Source organism: Thalassophryne amazonica, chromosome 1, assembly GCF_902500255.1.
Source record: "Thalassophryne amazonica chromosome 1, fThaAma1.1, whole genome shotgun sequence".
Lineage (NCBI taxonomy): Eukaryota > Metazoa > Chordata > Actinopteri > Batrachoidiformes > Batrachoididae > Thalassophryne > Thalassophryne amazonica.
Genome location: NC_047103.1, coordinates 171,922,624 through 171,938,786, shown reverse-complemented (window position 1 = coordinate 171,938,786; position 16,163 = coordinate 171,922,624).

Here is a 16,163-nt window from a genome sequence, read left to right as displayed (position 1 = left end):
AAGGACAAAGAGAGGGAAACAGACAGAGACTGGGGGACAAAACCAGATTCGGGCAGGTCCAGGGCTAAAACATGACAATTTTATTTTAACTTCTGTTTAGGAGTTTGGTGGCAACCCTTCATTTGAATGAAAATGCCGGGAGACAACAAAAGCAGACAAAGCAAGAGAGACCAGGGTCAGAATATACTTTCCTTAGTGGCAAAGAGGAGGATTCACAGTGAGAAAGTCTGCCACACATGTGATATGTGGAAAATGAAAAAAAATGTATTATTATTATTATTATGATTATTTATTAACCATTAGATCTTCTTCTTTGACTTTCGGCTGTTTCCCGTTAGGGGTCGCCACAGCAGATCAGTCGTTTCCATCTCACCCTGTCCTCTGTATCTTCCTCTGTCCTCACCAACCACCTGCATGTCCTCTCTCAGCACATCCATGAACCTCCTCTTTGGTCTCCCTCTTCTCTTCCTGCCTGTGGCTCCATCCTCAGCATCCTTCTCCCTATATACCCTGGGTCCCTCCTCTGCACATGTCCAAACCATCTCAATCTTGCCTCTCTGACTTTGTCTCCAAACCGTCCCACCTGAGCTGTCCCTCTGATATGTTCATTCCTAATCTTGTTCATTCTTGTCACTCCCAAAGAGAATCTCAACATCTTCAGCTCTGCCTCCTGTCTTTTGTTAGTGCCACTGTCTCTAAACCATACAACATCGCTCGTCTCACTACTGTCTTGTAACTTCTCCTTCACTCTTGCTGATATTCTTCGGTCACAAATCACTCCTGCCACCTTTCTCCACCCACTCCACCCTGCCTGCAGTCCTCTTCTTCACCTCTTTACCAACACTCTCCATTACTTTGAACAGTTGACCCCAAATATTTAAACTCATCTACTTTCACCACTTCTACTCCTTGTAACTGTACTATTCCACTGGGCTCCCTCCCATTCACACACATGGACTCAGTCTTGCTTCTACTGACTTTCATTCCCCTTCTCTCCAAAGCATATCTCCACCTCTCCAGACTAGACTCAACTTGCTCTCTACTCTCACTACAGATCACAATGTCATCTGCAAACATCATAGTCCATGGGGAGTACTGTCTGATCTCATCAGTCAACCTGTCCATCACCACTGCAAACAAGAAAGGACTCAGAGCTGATCCTTGGTGTAATACCACCTCCACCTTGAATGAGTCTGTCATTCTGACTACACATCTCACTGCTGTCACACTATTCTTGTACATGTCCTGCACTACCCTAACATACTTCTCTGCCACTCCAGACTCCCTCATACAATACCTGCTGCCAAGTGGACCAGGTACCACCGATGAGCCCAACCCCTCACTCCAGAGGAGGAAACTGGAAACCAGTGTAGTCAGATGATGGTGGTGAAAAGTACTCCTTATTCTCAATACAACACAAGCTGGTAGTGGCAACCTTCTGTGCCTTCCCAAGTGTCCCCAGCACAACCGCACAAATTGCCGACATGTGATAGACAATACTTTCTGCAACAAAAATAGCATGGATTGATGTTCAAAACAACAGTTCATTCTTTTTGTATTTGAATATTTTGACTTTTTCTATAAACCATGTAAATGAAACTTTCTATTTCATGTGCTGACTCATACTGTGGAGCATCGTGTAGGCATAGTGTGCCACTCTGAGGACATCTGCATCCAAACACACAATCGAGAAACTCGCCAGCTGTGTGACACATTGAGGATTTTCGCCCCACGTTGCATCTCCGCCAGACTGCAGAAATTTCCCTGCAACAGCGAGACTTGATCACGAGTGGCATCGGCTGACTGTGTTCACATGAGCACCTGAAAAAAAAAAAACAGAACATTGCCATTTTGTGTACAAATCAAATCAAAATCAATTTTATTTATATAGCGCCAAATCACAACAAACAGTTGCCCCAAGGTGATTTATATTGTAAGGCAAGGCCATACAATAATTACAGAAAAATCCCAACGGTCAAAACGACCCCCTGTGAGCAAGCACTTGGTGACAGTGGGAAGGAAACACTCCTTTTAACAGGAAAGAAACCTCCAGCAGAACCAGGCTCAGGGAGGGGCAGTCTTCTGCTGGGACTGGTTGGGGCTGAGGGAGAGAACCAGGAAAAAGACATGCTGTGGAGGGGAGCAGAGATCAATCACTAATGATTAAATGCAGAGTGGTGCATACAGAGCAAAAAGAGAAAGAAACACTCAATGCATCATGGGAACCCCCCAGCAGTCTAAGTCTATAGCAGCATAACTAAGGGATGGTTCAGGGTCACCTGATCCAGCCCTAACTATAAGCTTTAGCAAAAAGGAAAGTTTTAAGCCTAATCTTAAAAGTAGAGAGGGTGTCTGTCTCCCTGATCTGAATTGGGGAGCTGATTCCACAGGGAGAGGAGCCTGAAAGCTGAAGGCTCTGCCTCCCATTCTACTCTTACAAACCCTAGGAAACTACAAGTAGCCTGCAGTCTGAGAGCGAAGTGCTCTATTGGGGTGATATGGTACTATGAGGTCCCTAAGATAAGATGGGACCTGATTATTCAAAACCTTATAAGTAAGAAGAAGAATTTTAAATTCTATTCTAGAATTAACAGGAAGCCAATGAAGAGAGGCCAATATGGGTGAGATATGCTCTCTCCTTCTAGTCCCCGTCAGTACTCTAGCTGCAGCATTTTGAATTAACTGAAGGCTTTTCAGGGAACTTTTAGGACAACCTGATAATAATGAATTACAATAGTCCAGCCTAGAGGAAATAAATGCATGAATTAGTTTTTCAGCATCACTCTGAGACAAGACCTTTCTAATTTTAGAGATATTGCGTAAATGCAAAAAAGCAGTCCTACATATTTGTTTAATATGCGCTTTGAATGGAGATATCCTGATCAAAAATGACTCCAAGATTTCTCACAGTATTACTATGAGGTCAGGGAAATGCCATCCAGAGTAAGGATCTGGTAGACCACCATGTTTCTAAGATTTGTGGGGCCAAGTACAATAACTTCAGTTTTATCTGTGTTTAAAAGCAGGAAAGTAGAGGTCATCCATGTCTTTATGTCTGTAAGGACAATCCTGCAGTTAGCTAATTGGTGTGTGTCCTCTGGCTTCATGGATAGATAAAGCTGGGTATCATCTGCGTAACATTGAAAATTTAAGCAATACCGTCTAATAATACTGCCTAAGGGAAACATGTATAAAGTGAATAAAATTGGTTCTAGCACAGCTTTGTGGAACTCCATAATTAACCTTAGTCTGTGAAGAAGATTCCCCATTTACATGAACAAATTGTAATCTATTAGACAAATATGATTCAAACCACCGCAGCGCAGTGCCTTTAATACCTATGGCATGCTCTAATCTCTGTAATAAATTTTATGGTCAACAGTATCAAAAGCAGTACTGAGGTCTAACAGAACAAGCACAGAGATGAGGCCACTGTCCGAGGCCATAAGAAGATCATTTGTAACCTTCACTAATGCTGTTTCTGTACTATGATGAATTCTAAAACCTGACTGAAACTCTTCAAATAGACCATACCTCTGCAGATGATCAGTTAGCTGTTTTACAACTACCCTTTCAAGAATTTTGAGATTTTGGAGATTGGCCTATAATTAGCTAAGATAGCTGGGTCAAGTGATGGATTTTTAAGTAATGGTTTAATTACTGCCACTTTAAAAGCCTGTGGTACATAGCCAACTAACAAAGATAGATTGATCATATTTAAGATCGAAGCATTAATTAATGGTAGGGCTTCCTTGAGCAGCCTGGTAGGAATGGGGTCTAATAAACATGTTGATGGTTTGGAGGAAGTAACTAATGAAAATGTGTGTCCCTTCATGACACTTCACCAGCTCTTGTGTCCTCGTCTCTCACTCTGATTCTTTTTGCTTTGTGTTTTCATCCACTCACTCTCTTGGCACCTGTCAGACCTGGCGCCAGAAAAAAAATATTAAGGGGGGCGATGAGTTTATCACAGGGGGTGGGGTCGCCCCCCCCCAAAAAAGTGTGCACCGGAGGGGACGTGCCTCTGAGCGTGCGTATGAATTGGGTGGCGCTCCTGGAAAGCTCGTGTATTTTAGGCTACACCGTTGGTAAGAGACTGACGGAGAGTAAGAGTGCTGACGTATTATTTTAATTATTATTTGAACGTATAGACCCTCGGTCAAGTGATCTCCTGCATACCACAGAGCCGGTGTTCTGTCGAGATGAGGTGCGTCAAACACTTTACGTGTCACAGGACTGTTCATTTATAGAGCAGTTTTCTGAAGAAAAAATCATTGGAAATGTTTTTTTGTTGTTTGTTACCTCAAAATTTCTGATTACTGTTAAAAAAGTTTCGAACCTTGTAATTAAAATAGCTAAAATCAATAAATGGTTCTTTAGAAAACCTTTCATCTGTAAAATTACAAACCACCTGTTTATTTCAGATTAGATAATTTCTTGTTTAACATAAGGAACCTTGAACATTTATTTTGAGACACAAATAAATAACATGGAAACTTGTACATTTTTTTTTAAGTCTGGTAGATTATTTCTATCTCATTTTAAACAGAAAAACAGACACTAAATAAATACAAATGTTTATTATAAATGCAAAAGGAAATAATTTAACAGTGACTGCAGTGTGATTGTAAAGTAGGATTTCTGTGACATAAACCTCATGATGTTTTTTAATAGTCATTTAAACTTGTAATTTTGTCAAAATATGTAATTGCCTTTAATGTTATCAGGACAGAGTCATTTCTAAAATATGAATTTGAGCACAATAAGTGGAGAGCTTCTACCTGTGCAAATGTCTTTGGACTTTGATTCGTGGACATTTTTAATGATCTGTTCATTTATTGTTAAAATATAAAATGAAACAGCTTTTTAAAAAATAATAAAATAGTTGCTGTTGAAAGAGCCTTTTATTTAGAAGCAGGTGATGTTCTGCTGGATTCTCTGGACCAGATGAGGTCTCTTCTGCAGATTTGACCCTCTGGGTGGTGTTGCTGAAGACACCTTTGTCCTACTTTGAAGGAGGCAGAGATGTTTTCTGTCGACTGGAACTTCGCGGTGTCAGCGTCTCATCAATGGAGGTTTGGATGGTTTCCTGATTGGGACAAATCAAAAATATTTCTTTAAATATAAAGAAACACAAAGTTATATATAAAAAAAGGGGGGGGGAAACGGCAAAAAAAATATGATGGAAAAAAAGTCCCAAAAAATAAGTTATTAAAGTTAAGCTTTTGTGGTGTCTGAAAAAAGCTGTAGCTTTATTTGGTAAAAAATTATAGAAGACTGAACCATCTACAATTAAAGCGTTTCACTCAGAGTCAACCTGTGCTAAAAAGCTAAGCTAACGGTAGATCGATCAATAAACCTTCACAGCAGTGCAGCAATGTCACGTTTACTTTTAGTTTATCCTCACCTCGATAAGCTGCAGAACTAACCTCCGTTGGTAAACTGGCGACTTTGCATATATCCAAAAAGTGGGAGATTTCGGACGGAGTGGCTGCCTGCCTCGGCTGACCAGTGATGATGCCTGAAGGCCGGCTTCTCTGTGCGGGTCGGCCCGCTGTTGCGGTTCGATCGATATCCCACCAAGTCGTCAGTCCTCCCCAGTCGGCGTCACTCCCAAAAAGTAGCTGGGAAAAAAGTTTCTCCCAGTAGGGGGACGGGAGAATCGTTCTACTGCTGTTTTTTAAAGGTTTTTTTTGTGGTTCAGGCGACGCAAATTCAAGATGGCGATCGCTGAACTTTTTCAGGTTGCGGAAACAGCCAGAGAGCGATGTGGGCCGCAATCTCTGCCCCCTTGCCGCTTCCGAAGCGATGCGTCTGACGTCACGACGCGTTGGAAATGCACCGGCCTGGCGTTACAAAGCGTTAAAGCGTCACGCTGAAGCTTGCAGTGTGAAAGGCCCTTGACACTGCTTGAATAAATCGAGCTTGCCCTCTGCCACACTGACAAGCGCAACCCTCAACCTATCAAATCACTTGAACACAGACACATGCCATATCCGTTTGTTTTAAAATTAATTACTTAGTTAATTAATTTGGTTTAGTTGTTAAATACATGATATTATTGAATAACTAATATTTGCTATATTTCCAGTATTTCTTTTTCTTTCATTTTATTTTTTGATAACTCTAACATCCGAGGGGGCGAGGTTGATGACGTGAGGGGGCGTCTCCCCCAAACGCCCCCTCGTGGCGCCGGGTCCGGCACCTGTTCAGGTCAGTGTTGCCACAGTTACTTTGGAAAAGTAATCCAATTACTGATTACTCCTTGAAAAAGTAACTTAGTTACTTACTGATTACTCAATTGTAAAAGTAACTAAGTTAGATTACTAGTTACTTTTAGTTACTTTCCCCAGCTGCCGACAACAACCCACCTCAACATGACAAATGATACCTGTTTGCCAAAACTACTTTATAGTCACCCTTTCTTGACTTCAATTAAAATAAATACTTGTTTTATAAAAAGTAAAATAAAGACCTCTTTCTTGACCTCATATTTAACTGTTGACAGCACTGTAACAGTAAAACTTGCAATTTTGAACCTACATTGTTTATAAATGTAACTATTAAATTCATTCTAGTATTTTTCTAACATTTAATTTCTCTCTAAATATTTTACTTGTCAAAATTAATATTATTTTAAGTAGTATTAGTAGTTGTAGTAAAAAAAGGCTTCAAAACTGGACCTTTAATCTAGGGGTGTTGTGGGGGGGGGCACATCCCTGCCCCACGCCCCCATTCCATCTAGATTCGCCCCTGCTTTGGCGTTTGAGCACAAAGAATGGATAACATTTATTTATGCAGAAAACAGGACCAGATTTACACGTAAGAAAGTTTTATTGCATTTTCACGTCATGTGGTCCTCAGAAAGAGAGTTTAGGTGCATTTGAGTGGAAAATAGTGTTAGTTGTTGACGCGTCGCGGAGGATCAGCTGTTTTTAACAAGTAGATACAGAGCGGCTCAGCTCAGAATTCTAAATAAAGGAGGGAAAAAAGTATAAAAATGACTTTGTAAAGCTCAGTGCAGGTGTGCTGATCACCGCGCTTTAAGAGGTGATGACGAGTCGAGCAGCTGCAAAAAACCGTGGATGAAAAGCTCACAGCTCACTTAAAGTGGGCAGTTCAGTCGAACCCCGACCTCCTGCCCACAGACCAAGTTTAATGCTGCTATCGACCCACAATGAAAAATAATAGTAACGCACAGTGACATGGAGAAGTAACTTTAATCTGATTACTGATTTGGAAAGATTAACGCGTTAGATTACTCGTTACTAAAAAAAAGTGGTCAGATTAGAGTAACGCGTTACTTAGTAACCGGCATCACTGGTTCAGGTGTCTTTGTCTTTTCATCAGTTCTTGTTGTGTTGTCTCCACCTCACTTTTTTTATGACTGAGAATGTTATTGTCTCTTACTAATTCACATCTGTTGTATATACTGCAGGTTTTGATGGCGGCGCACACAGGTGCAGCAGCTTTTAGCTCTCCAGTTTGGTGTTTGTTTTCCTTACTTTTTGCGAGTATATTCTTTGAGTTTTGTAAAGCGACCCACAGCTTCAGCCGCCAGAACCTTATTGACCTCAGTCTGAGGTACAAACTGTTGGTTATGAGCGAATTCCACCAGTACCACAGCATCACGGAGGACATAGCAAGAACACCGGGCTCTCCGTGGATTACCAGCCTGCCCAGCAGGTGGAAAAGACAGCGTAGAGACAGGAAGCAGAAGCAAGGATGTTGGTCCAGCTCCGATGATTGGCTACATAAACAACCTCACAGGCCAGCATTACAGAGCCTCTTCCTCTCAAACATCAGATCCATCACCCACAAAATGGACGTATTGGAGCTACGGAGGGCCACAAACAGCTTTGTGTGGAACTGCAGCGTTATTTTCATCACGGAGGCGTGGCTTCACCCGCTGATCGCCGACGCTGCAGTCAAGCTAGCAGGCCGCACGCTACACCGGCAGGACAGAACCAGTGATTTGGGTAAATGCAGAGGTGGAGGACTCTGTGTTTTATGGTCCCTCACCCCCACCTACACCCCCCTGCTGAGGCGAACAAGCCACAAAGAAAGACTATCCAAACCTGGCCTGAGGGAGCTCTCTCCCAGCTACAGGACAGTTTCTCTCAGAATGTATGGGATTTATTTTCCAGCCACAATCTACAGAAGTACACCGACACCGTACTCTCCTACAGTAAGAAATGTGTTGACACTGTCACCATCAACAAAAAGGGTCAGGGTTTTTCCAAACCAGAAGCCCTGGATGAACAGTGCAGTCCAGTCCCTATTAAAAAGCCACAACACCGCCTTTAAATCAGGGCACAGAGCCCTGTACAGCATGGCCAGGTCTGACCTGAAAAGAGGCATCAGGGATGCCAAGGCTGCCTACAAGGAAAAGATAGAGGACCACTTCGCTGTGAATGACCCCAGAAGGATGTGGCAGGGAATAAATCGTATAACCAACAGAAGCAGCAATCGAGGAAATGCTAGGTCTGACGCCTCGCTGGCAGAGGAGCTGAACCGCAAATAGACCAGCAGCAACTCCACACCCACCACCCTCCAGCACTAGCATGCTAACACTTCAAGAACACGAAGTAAGATTGTGCTGAAGGCGGTGAACCTCAGAAAGGCGGCCGGCCCTGATGGTGTAGCCTGGAAGGTACTCAAAGTGTGTGCTGACCAACTGGCTGGAGTTCTCACCTGCATCTTCAACCTGTCCCTGTCACAGTACATCATTCCACTCTGCCCTCAAAATCCTCCACCATCATTCCAGTCCCAAAAAAGTGAGCAGTGGAGAGCATAAATGACTACAGGCCGGTTGCACTTACACCTGTGGTCATGAATTGCTTTGAAATACTGGTCTCTCAGCACATCAGAGCCTGTCTGCCTCCCACTCTGGACCCCCACCAGTTTGCCTACAGGGCAAACCGCTCCACAGAAGACGCTATCACCACAGCTCTCCACACCGCGCTGAGCCACCAGGAGCACCAGGGGAGCTATGTGAGCATGCTCTTCCTGGACTTCAGGTCAGCCTTCAATCACATCATCCCGGAGATCCTGTTCAAGAAACTGACACATCTGGGCATCTCCACCCCCATCTGCCAGTGGATCAAGGACTTCCTCACAAACGGCCCACAGTCCGTGAAACTTGGCCCCCACCTTTCCTCCACCATCACACTCAGCACTGGTTCCCCTCAAGGCTGTGTATGAGCCCCCTGTTCTGTACACCCTTTACATGCACGACTGCTCTCCGACCCATCCCACAAACACCATCATAAAGTTTGCAGATGATACCACTGTGATTGGGATCATCTTGGGGGGGATAAGACCGATTACAGAGATGAGGTCAATCGACTTACGGCATGGTGTTCAGCTAACAACCTGCCGCTGAACATCACAAAAACAAATAATCCTGGACTTCAGGAAGAACATGACTGACCCAGCCCCGCTCTCCATCCAAGGGGACTGTGTGGAAAGGGTCAGCTCCATCAGGTTCCTTGGAGTGCAGCTCTCTGACAGCCTCTCCTGGACTCCCAACACCACAGCCTGAAAGACATTGCCAGCTCTCGCTACCTCAGCAGAGCTGCCAGCATCTGCAAAGACACATCCCACCCCAGAAACCACCTGTTTGACCTACTACCCTCTGGCCGACGGTATAGGTTAATCAAAACTAGGACAAACAGACTCAGGGACAGCTTTCTCCCCAGAGCGATCACTGCACTGAACAATAACAAATCACGCTTTCAAGTTTCTTGTGCAAGATCTGTAAACCATGTGCAATTTTCCTGTGCAATATGATTCCACAGTTGTATATAATTCTCGTTTTACATTTTACTTGGTCCACATTTTATTTTATTTTATCTTGTGTTTATATTAGTTGTACATATACTCTGAACAATTTACCATTAAATTTCACTATGTTTTATTTGGCTAAAAATTACTCGCATCACGGAAAGCACCTTTTTGGAGTTGCACTCAAATCTCGCTGTAATGCAAATTACAATGACAATAAAGGCGATTCTGATTCTGATACTGTAAAATGTGTTGTTTGATCCACATTTGTGATTTACCTCTGTGTTTTCCCTATCCACCAGGTTGTTATTGTAAATAAGATTTTTTTTTTCTTAATAACTTACCTGGTTAAATAAAGGTTAGATCTTGCACAGTGCACAACCTTTGTCCTCCAGCCACGCCCCTTTCTAGATCATTCACCTCATGTGCACCTAGTTAACTCCTGCCTATTTATACTCTTCCCAGCCACCACACCTCTGCCAGTTTGTTGTCATTTGTACATATTCCAGCCTCTTGTTATCAGTCTTGTTTTTGCCTAGCCGTGTACCGCATCTCTGTTCTTCTCGACTACGCCTCTTGCTTGCCTTGGTGTTTTGTTTTTTTTGCCAGCTTGCACTCGACCGAGACGGACGCACTTTTCTCTTCTCCCTCCCTCCTTATCTCTCCTGCTTTTGTGGCGTGTTGTCTGTGAGGCTGCAGCTTTGCTCTTCTGGAAAACGACAAAAATGGATCTGTTAAAGTGGTCTCTGAACGCAATTGACACTATTTTTTCTACAAGACATTCGGGGGCGGAGGACCCGACCTGTCCTGCCGGGACGCATGTGATGGGTTACGTGATGGACTCGTGGAGGAGATGGCAGGTCATGTGCCTTTACATGCTTTCTGTGGAGGACGTCGAAGATGTGTACATATTCGGCTTGGTGGTGACCGGCTTTCTGATGTGTGGAGCGGGCACTTTGCTGGTTTACCGGAAAATCAAGAAAGTGGAAGCAGCTTTGATTGGTCCTTCCAGGCTGCCCTACATGATTGATTCGATTGGGAAGGCAGTGGCTGCGCAGTCGGCGGGGGTTAACCGCGCACTGGAAAACATCTCGAGCAGGATTGCGGCCCTGGAAACCCGCTATGACCGTCTGTGAAGACCACATTCTACATTCAGATGCATTGAGAGCCACTCTGTTCTCAGAACTGTGGAATCTTTCAGGCGTCTGCTAATCTGGCTATTCATTTGGCTTCCCCAAATACAGCTGCACTTCAAGGTCGCTGTGATAAAACCTCCTCAGAAGATCAACACTTAAGCCTTGCTCCCTGGTCTTCCCCCCTCCCCTCAGCTTCTCCAGCTCTGTTAGAACTGTTCAGGACTGCTCAGACTGCGCAGGGCTGCTCCCTCACCCTCCAGGATTGTCGGACAAGGCCGTTGACGGCGCCAAACAGGCTGCCTCCGGAGTGTTCTGATAAACTGGTCCTTTCAAATCTCGGTTGTCGTCCTGTGTCCTTGTTTTTGTCTCTGTGATTATTGTTTTTCTGTGCTGATGGGGATTTTGTTTTTTTTCCCTCATTGCTGCTGTGTAATGTAGCAGCTATGAGGGTTTTTTTTTTCTCCTTTTCCCTCGTGTTTTGCTTTCATATATATGTTTTATGTACCGGGCCGGCCTATGTGTTGTGTGTTGTGTGTGTGTTGTTTGTTATGGGTCGGTGTTGGTTTGCTCAGCCCTGCTGTTGACCAAGGCAGGGATGTACATCTGGAGCTGGTCGCCGGGCGCCTAATGGCGACTTCTGCTCCTACTGGCAATTAGGATTGGGTTAAATGTAGTAGACACATTTCATTGTGCAGGGAACATGTTCATGTTCTATATTGTGCATATGACAATAAATTTCTTTGAATCTTGAATCTTGCCTCATCTCTGATGTCTGTGATTACTCATGCCTCTGAACCCTGCTCATCCATGACTGCGTTTTTGCCTGACCCCAGTTGTACCTCTGCTCCACTGACTGACCGTCTGTGTACCATACCAGAGCCTAGAATAAAGACCATGATTTCTCTCACACCTAAGCCTAGTCTGGGAGTCTGCTTCACGGGTCCAGCCACTTCGGGTGCCTGGCACATGCCCGTCCCGACAGTACAAACTGGCCATAACATGGACTCCACAGGCTCCATCCCTGCCATGGACTCCGTTGCTGTGAACCCAGACATTGAGGTGATAAATAAGATTTTTTTCTGACCTCTCATTTTTGTGTGTGTGTTTTTGTGACAGCTATGCTCCCAGGGAGAAGTCTGATTATTTAGAGCAAGACTGGGAGTTGGTGGAATTGAAGACTTGGCTTTTCGACATTTTCCCAGAGCTTCATAGCCTGGATGATATTTTTTGTGAAAAGAAGCTTCCCGATTGGATGAGGAATCCTGAGGCGCACCTGCCATCTGTGCACTCGACTGCTGATGACGAGTCGGACTGGGTGGACCTGCATGAAGAGGATTTTTCAGAAACAGAGCAGTCGACTCTCCATGACACGGCTACTTTGTTGTTTCAAATTCAACACTTATTTTTTGAATGTCAGGACTGTTCCAGCCGGGGGAGCAAACAACACATTATGTCGGCTCTCAATCAACTTTTTCTAGCCGAGCCTGACCTGGTAACCACTTTTCCTGAACTAAAGGACCTAAAAATGCAGTTTAAGCAGGGCTTGGGTTCCTCCATGCATCGAGGATCCCATGGACTTTTTGTTCAGGTCTGAGATTACTCATCTGCTGTGTGGAACCATGCATTATCACGCTCTCAGACGCCACCATCGCTCCTCCCCAGCACACAGCAGCACAGACGCCAGCCGCTTCCCTCCTGCCTACTGTCCCTGAAATACCACCATTGAGGCGATCTCGCTCCAGGTACCTCCATCTGCTCCACAGAGGAACCAAGTGGCCTCCACAGTCATGCCCCTGGATCCAGCAGAGCTGTTCGCTCCGGACACAAGCAAGTCAGTACGTCAGCACCGGGAAGCTCCTGTCCTGGCACATTGGAAATCCCGAGCTCCCACGCGTAATCCACCAACACCAGCGTCAGAGATTGCTGCGATGATGATCACCGGTGCATTGGTTTTGCCCAACCACTCACTGGCAGCCACACCCACCTGTCCTTCTGGGCGGTCAGTGTCCTCTCCTTCGCCATTCAAGCCTTCGGGAATGTGCACATCACCACCAGTGACCCCTTCCAGGAGAACCTCAATGCAGTCCCCTGCGGGAATCTCCCCTTCCTCGGCACCACCTGCCAGCTCCGCCTCAGCGCGCACAGCAGTAGCTACACTGGCGGTGTTGCCCGGAGCTGCATCATCTACTACATCACCCAGCACAGCTCTCTTGGCGGCATCAGGTGATCCCATCCCTGCGCACTCCACGTCCGCCTCTTCTTCATCTACTGAAGCACCTGCACCCTGCTCAGCCTCTCTGCCACCGGCAGCCGACTCTGCTTCCGCATGCGTCATGGCAGCTTCGCCGGTGACGTCACTCGGATCAGCTACTTCAGCGACGCCGGCTGTCCACTCAGCTTCTGTATGCTCAGCCATAGATGCATCCTCGGCGGCCACAGAAAAGCCTCTACACGTCCTGCTTCACAGCCAGCAGCAGCACCTGTGGGTGCAGTCCACGCGCACATGTAGCCAGGGGCGGTCCTGGAGGCAGGCCAACCGGGCAGCCGCCTGGGGCTTCATCGCGGGGGGTGGGGGGTGGGGCATGGGGCGGCACGACCGTGCGGAAAAAAAAAAAAACCTGTCCAAAAAAAAAAAAAAAAAAAAAAAAGGGGTTGGGGGGGTTGCCCTGACGGGGGGGTTCGTGGTTACATTACGGCAGAGCGGCACCCCATCTTCCCCCTACCTCCCGTCCCATGGTGGGAGGCGCGCATCTGGCGCCTGTACAATCCACTGTCCTCAGATCACATCATCATCTGTCATCACGCTCTGCTCTATTATTGTATAATATTTCAAATAAAGGTTTCGAAATTCTCGACATTCCCATTAGGTTTGATTCTGTGTTGTGTATGATGAACCGAAGGAATTCCCAAGATTATGGTGGTCGTGGTGGTCAATTGGTCAAGTTGAAATGGTTCCGCGACAGTCTCACCTCTCGCGTTAGGTGAGCAATGCTGCACAGTGCAGAGTTTGTGCAGGGGGAGGGGGGAATCATTCAATGTTTGGACGAGGAGTGGTCGAAATGGAGTAAGACATAATCATGGATAGGAAACGATCAAAGCCGTCAGGTGCCCAATTTCGAAAGAAAAAGAAAGAAGAAGAGGAGAAACGAGCAAAAGAAAAAGGTATGTATTGATTTATGTATTCCCGCAGCTTCACAGTGCTTTAAACAGTGTGGACGCTGAACGTCCACAGAGTTCAATAGCGAAGCAAAGATTGCAGCGAAACGAGACGAGTCATTGGATAAATGCTTGGCTTTGTCCTGCCCATCAGACGCTCAGCGTCTCTGGGGGTCTATGGGGCAGTGGGCGGGCCTCGGCCGGCCCGGACGCTCAGCTTCTGCATGATGATTGGATGATCTGTCTGAGGCTGAATCCCTTTTTGATTGACAGCGAAATGAGCGAATCAGCGATCTTTTGGTGTAAACATCCGTGGGAGCATTTTTTAATTTTCATTCTGTTCTGAGTTGAACCGGAGACTTTCCTAATCCTCTTAGAGGTATTTTCTTTGTTAAAAACGACTAGCGACAAATTGAGCTTCTATTTCTGGTGTTTTTTTGTAGCTGCTTGTGTTTGCAGACTGACTTCTATCACTCTTTCTGACTTCTATCACTCTCTCACTTCTCAGTACTGTTCCTACTGAGCAGCGGGTGCTGCTGAGCTCCTCCACCGTCACAAAGCGCTCACAGGCGGACAAACTTCACACGAGCCTTGTGCCAGTCCCAGCTAGCGAGCTAGCTAGGTAGCAAGCTGCACATAATGGCAGACAATTTGAATGTTGTGGATTTTGGTGAAGCCATTTGATAGTCTTCCTTATGAAGAAGCCGTGGCTGCTGTCATGACTTCAGCTCTCAATGGTTTGCAGGCCAAAGTTAAAGCAACAGCCCCCAGGTCAATGTTTGTGCATTGCTATGCTCACAGACTGAATCTGGTTCTGTCTCAGGGGGCTAAATGCTTATCTGAGTGCAGAATATTTTTTGCATCACTCTCTGGGTTTGCCACATTGTTCTCTAAATCCACAAAGAGGATGTCTTTTCTTGAGTCTGCAGGCTGCTCAAGGTTGCCCAGAAATGCTCCTACTGGATGGAATTTCACATCACAGATAGTGAGCACTGTGGCAAACAATTATGATGCCTCCTGCAAACTTTTGTATATAGACTGTTTTCCTCTTACTTCTTTTACACTTCTTGTTATTTATGACAAATTTTTGTGGTTTGCCATTTTTGCCTTTAAAGAGTGTTAACTGCTTGCTTCTTGCTTCATGTTACTTATGATACACAATAGTGTTTGTTATTTCTTCTTGTGTGTACATTAATGGGTATAGAATTTACCTCTGTCGTTAGTTCATTTATTTATGATACATGATTGTGTTTTACCATTTTTGCCACTTTAATGTATAGGGGTTTTTTTTTTGTACATTTTTTGTCACTTCATGGTATTCTGTAATATACAGAATGTTTAACTTCTTTTGTTATTTATATGGTGCGACTTTAATGGCGGTTTAAGTCTTGTTCATTATGGTGAATGTTACTCTATGATAATGCAAAGTGCACTCTGTTGGTAAAACTGAATGACGTGCAATATTTTGACCATCGGGTGGTGCTGTTGTGCAGTTGTGCTTTCTTAAATACCTGTACTGTACATAGTTGTAATGTGAAGTCACTGAGTCTTTTGTTTTTTTATGTTCAAAAACTTTATTGAATTATTGTTTATCTTTGTGTTTGTTAATGCAGTAGTCATTAAAACCGGAAATTTGTTCTTGAAAATAGCTGCTGTGAGTTAATTTGTGGGATTGTGGGTGTTCTGGACGAAGTTAGTGTTTTCATGGGTGGTGGGGTGGAGGTGGTGGCCACGTTAGTGTGCGCGAGGGGGGGGAGCACGCAGGGGGTTTCGCCCAGGGAGTAAATCACTCTAGGACTGCCACTGCATGTAGCCGAACAGTCCTGCCGTCCCAGAGCTTCTCCAGCCAGTTCCAGCGTATGTCCTGAAGACAACCTCTGAAAACAGTAACTGTGGCACGGTTGGTGATATCGCTTTTCTTCTGATTTATGCTGATCTACGAGGTCTGTGAGAAAAGTATCCGACCTTTTTATTTTATGCAAAAAATATATGGATTTGATTCATATGTTTTTACATCAGCCAAGCTTGAACCTTCGTGCGCATGCGTGAGTTTTTCCACGCCTGTCGGTTGCGTCATTCGCCTGT